This window comes from Misgurnus anguillicaudatus, chromosome 5 (assembly GCF_027580225.2).
Source record: "Misgurnus anguillicaudatus chromosome 5, ASM2758022v2, whole genome shotgun sequence".
NCBI classification, from domain to species: domain Eukaryota; kingdom Metazoa; phylum Chordata; class Actinopteri; order Cypriniformes; family Cobitidae; genus Misgurnus; species Misgurnus anguillicaudatus.
The window spans coordinates 8,295,366-8,300,830 of NC_073341.2; the positions used below are offsets into that span (position 1 = coordinate 8,295,366).

The window sequence follows — 5,465 nt, forward strand, 5'->3', positions numbered from 1 at the left end:
GCTAGCGCACGGATGGGAGGGGCGCAGTTGATATTCATTTTTGGTTGACATTTTCGTTTGGATTTTTATTTCGGACCGAAACCGATAATACCATTTTCCGCAGAAATTTTAGGCGACCGAAATTTCGGTGCACCCCTAGTAGGAAGGTTTGTGGCATACAACAAAATATAATTTACTTTACAGAAATTAATTTAAATAAATTAAATTACTCTTTTGTGTATAAAACAGCATGTGGGCATATTTTGTTTATTTCTGACACTCCTGTCATTCCACTTCTCAGGTCATCATACATCTCTCAGACACATGAAGACCTACTGCAGTAGGCCACATAATGTCCAATAGGTTAAGCCTCCTTTGAAAGCAATGACTGCCCTTAAAACAAATCTCTTCCCATGAAGCATCAGGTTGGAGGAAAATTCACAGAAAGGAAATTGGACTCTGGATTTCCTTCCCAGGTCAGTGTCAATCCACAGAAGTTCTCCCAGACTGTAACTCTGAGAAACTGTCCCTTCACAGAGCACTTTTTCTGATGTAGAGTCTGTCTTAAAGCAGACATATCATGCTTTTAAATATTTCCTTTTTACATATAAATCATATATTTGTGGTCTACATAAAGTGGAACTGCAATGCTAGGGTCTGAATTCCTCATTATTATAGCTCCAAAGGCCCCTTTTCTACCCCTTTTCTGATGTGCGTCTGAGAGCAACTCATTTTGGTGCTGTCTTTTTAAATGCAAATGAGACACTTCATACCCTGCCCCCTCTCCAGGTTTCAGAGGTGACAGGCAGTTGAACTCCACCCTGTTCGGCCATTTTTGTAGTTTTATAGCAGAGATACGATTATCTAGCGGCACAGAAACTTCTTATTCACACATTATTAACAAAATGTCAAAAACGGAAAACTTGTCCATCCAGCCTCACATGTTCGAGCCAGAGTCAGAAACGGAGCGAGATAAAAATGAAGACGACGAACCTGCAGAACAACGTCTTCATATGGATGTATCGCAATGGTGCGTTACTGTGGCCGTTTTTCAATCCGAAGGCTGCAGCCTCCAGAGGTCGCATTTTAGGCTGCATGCATCAAGACGGTCTTATTTCAGAATATTAACAATTATGAAGTTGACCATTATTCTTAAGTTAACCGTAAATTGTATGCTCATGACTTGCGAATGTAATGCTCCGTTAACTTAAACCAGGCTTGATGACCAAATGCGACCTCCGCAGGCTGCAGCCTTAGGAATGAGAAACAGCCTGTATTTACAGTAACTTCTCCATCCATGCCCACTACTACAATACTGCCTACGACTATTTAACAATTACAAAACAAAATATAAGTTATATTATAAACAATTAAAGAAAAGCACTAAGTGGTGAGCTTTGTGTTAATTTATCATCTAAATATTTTATATTTTAAAAATGTTGGAGACCCCTGTACTAGACCAATCATGTGCTCAGGTGTTCTTGTGGTAACTGTGGAACTATGCCAACTGAAGTTGAAAATCAATGCTGTCGGAAACTCCTAAGGTCAGTGTGCTTTGTTATTACATATTAGGTTAGAGTATACACAATCCTCCATAATAAATTTAACATTTGTTAGGTTAAGGCTCGAATGGAGGAAGTATCCAGTCAGCTGACGTGCACGGTGGATCATCCTGGATTTGAGCCTGTGTGTCTCAATGAGTATTCTCTACAAAATGCAATAAATGTTTACAAAGCATAGTTTGGCCATTACGTCTAAGAGGAATGGTACAGTAAGTGAATTTTGGTTTTGTCCATTTATTGAAAAACACATTTACAAAGTTTCCAAATACTAAAAAAACCAAGATATTATAAACATTTTCATTTCAAACTTCATTTCAAACTATTTTCTGCTGTTTGTGTTTTAGTCGTTACAGATATTGTGCATACAGGTGCTTTGTTTCATGGTGCTGGGGATATCTGGGCTGGAAAGTGTGTTTTCCTGGCGTCTTGAGGATACGGCAGGAGTTTCCAGACAATGAGGGACAGTAGGTGGGCTTCAGACCGGTCCTGGATTGAAGCGGGAGACGTAAGTGGAGACCACTGTTGCCTTGTCCTTGTCTGGTTGTGGATGCTGAGATGAGAGGGTTGGTGGGATATTTATCTTTGCTACCTCATCTATATACGGAGTTGGGTCAGGGAAAACTTGTTCAAGGACCAGCTCCATGATGTCGTCGACATAATCTGTAATGACAAGCAAAATAAATTATGGAAGTTATTTCCAAAGTTTGTTTAATTGCACTGCCATTTATAGTGGCATTGAATTTGTTTATTTTTGTTGTGTGGCTTTGGTTCAATTGTTATTACTCTGTATGAGAACGTCATTAATGTTATAAAAAAAACATTTTTATTGTTATTAAAATGCTGCTACAATGATTTAGATTTATTTTATTCTGGTTACCACATTAAAGCAACACTATGTAGTTTCCATGTAAAAATGACTTGCAGCTCCCCCATGTGGTTGAAAAGCGCAACAGTGCCTGGTATCAGACACTTCTGCAGGCAGCGGGATGGGCGGGGCTGTGTGCTCTACCCTCCACCGCCACTTTCAGAGTGTGCTTGTAGCAGCTAGGAGGCTGCTCAGGTTGCAGCAACAGTACAATTTGTCCAGTTAAAAGTTGTTCTATTTGCATTTGCAGCCTCATTGTTCGGAATATCTAAGCAAAAACAAACATGTTACACTATGCCAGTGGTCAACAATCATGGGGCCTATACCATGAAGGTAGCTGAACAAACTCGGGGTTACAGGATTGGTTTTGAGTTGACAAAACCAAACCGATGCAATCAGGCTTTAGTGGTCCCATGAAGCGGCTTATCAACTTTCTCTGTCAACTCAGGCTTTGATCTTTAGGTTATGATTACTCCACCCGCGCGTGCACATAAAAGAGTGACGTCGGCACCGAACAACCAATCGGAATAGAAAATAGAGAGAGCACGTACGAGCAGTGTATTTTTTTAGCGGAGGACCATGAGCTAATTATGCAAAATTATGAAGATTATAAAAATGTATTTCAAGAGTGAAATAATACTGCCTCTGCTCTTTTTAATATAACATGTACATTAACATGTACTTCATTGGATAATTTATTTAGGTACCCAAAGTGAAACATGCTTTTTTAAGTTAATTTACATTTGTTAAATTTGTTAATCTTACAGGGAATTTTATAAAAGCCCTCTTTTAAAGACATGGTCAGGAAATGTCCGTGGAACACTATGAAGCTGTTAATGTAGGCTTTCTTTTACAGTGCAAGGACCACCTTGCGCATGGTTCGACAAACCGTGTTTTCCCCACCGACCGCATACAAGTATGTACCACTTGCAAACAAGCACAATGCAATACACATCATTTACGGTACAGTAAGGGCACGGATTTAACGTGATACTTTTTTTATGTGAGGCAAGAAGTTTGCAAAGATAAGAGATTCCTTCCGTGGAAAATCTAGATATTTCATACAAATGACTGGGCAAGGGAAAACTAAAAATTCTCTCTACAAAGCGCTGTTCTAACAATTTGCGCGGAGACCCCTGAGACTTCTTTCTGCTTTGGATGTTTAAGATTAAGACCCTCACCCTCCTTTTTTTTTCTTGTGGTATCAACACGGAAATAGTGATTGTTGAATATGCCTTAATGTTTGTATTTTAATATGTTCAATAAAAAAATACAAATAAATAAAATTTGCGCGGAGACGCTAGTAGTTACGTCACTTCTTTGCTAGCAGCTGATTGGTCAAACTGCAGTCTCAGATCTCGAATCCAGAACATAACCTGCCCTGGGGCAGGTTAGCCGTGCAGCGTAAGATACCATGGCGACGAACACCGATTAAAGCCGCGCTACTTTCATGGTACCTAAAACCCAGGGTTGGCGCAAATAATCTTAAACTTACCTGGCTATCCACTTAAACCGGCTTCATGGTATAGGCCACTGGTCCTGGAGGGCCGGTGTCTCTGCAGAGTTTAGCTCCAACCCTAATCAAACACACCTGAAGCAGCTAATTAAGATGCCTCAGGTGTGTTTGATTAGGGTTGAAGCTAAACTCCGCAGAGACACCGGCCCTCCAGGACCAGGATTGGTGACCACTGCAATATGCCGATATTTAACACATTACAACTTTGAAGCTGTAAAAATGAGCCCACATTGGAATACACAGCAACTGAAAGCTGTAGATTCCCTACTGGGGTGCCTCCATGTAGTGCTTGACTCTTCCATTTTCTTACAAAATCACAGTGTGTACATCGCTGCTCTACACACAGAGAGGTCCCAACTGTTCTGGTCTGCACCCTTGTCCCTCGTTGACACACTGGGCACACCTCAAAAAGTTCTAAGAGGCATTTTTCATATACAATATAAGTAGGCATTTAGTAGGTTGATGTAGAAGGGTCCATGCTATAGAAAAAACAACCAGATATAAATATACAAAGAACAGCTAGTTCATGAAAGAGTCTGCATAAATTGTTTACTGGTATTGTTATGCGTACATGTGTCCAGTATCCTCTGTCAAAGCACTTATGGAGTCCTCAAGGTTGTAGGTTGGATCATGGGGGCTCTGTATCATTGTAGAGCAGCCCTCTAAAGAGTCAACACCCACTTCGGTCTGCACCAGACAGGGTCTCTTTATTGGCGTGATTTATTCCTCAATATCAAGCAACCGGCATCGCTTCACTGGTGTGGAGGACAGGAAAGCATGTGTTCGCACAAAGGTAGTAGTTGAAGTGCAGACTCCAACATCTGAGCACTTTGGGGCACACACCTGTGTGCCTTTGAGTAAAACAAATAAAAAGTAGTATTAGCAATATTGTTTTTGTAATAAAATTTACATCATAGCATTTACCCCTTTTCGCTTACCTGTACTTCTGACATGAGGTAGAAGAGTTTTAATAGAAAGCTGTGTCCCAGCGGAGCACATCTGGGGTTTTGTTTGACAGCCTTTGTCAACAAATGTTGGTTTTTGTCTTGTTGGTTTAGCCCTCTAAATAAAGTGCAAGTAGATTATTTTCTCTCTATGAACTTTTCATAACTTGTGATACAATTCAAAGCATTACTGTCACTATAAGTTTTAATAAAATAAACGTCAAATACAAATTCTGGAGCCTTAGACCTCTCTAATGATGTATTGTTTGTTTTGTTAAGTTACATCTTTTACATTAAATAAGTAAACAATACCGACCAGCTGCATACACTGGGATCGCCCATGAAACAAGCACACTAACAAGACAAATGACTACGGCCTAATCTTACCACTAAAAATCTGTTTTGATAATATGCTACGTTTAAACACAGCAGCTAAATGACCATTGTAACCATGAGACTCATTATCATTAATACTGCTATAGACGTGTAACGTTACTTAAAGACAAAAGTACTGCTAAACCATGACCACCGTGTACTTTACTTTTTTAATGTTATTTACAGCTTACCAAAGTGCTCTGCTCATCGTCTCCAAAGATAGA

The 5,465-nt window shown here is 39.8% G+C and overlaps 1 long non-coding RNA gene across 1 annotated transcript; it reads left to right on the forward strand.

The window, feature by feature from the left end:
- Nucleotides 1–1,137: 1,137 nt before the first annotated feature.
- LOC141363826 (uncharacterized) lies at nt 1,138–2,432 on the forward strand. The gene is made up of 3 exons (XR_012369402.1): nt 1,138–1,523; nt 1,597–1,750; nt 1,886–2,432. It is a non-coding gene; the product is annotated as an uncharacterized lncRNA (long non-coding RNA).
- Nucleotides 2,433–5,465: the final 3,033 nt, after the last annotated feature.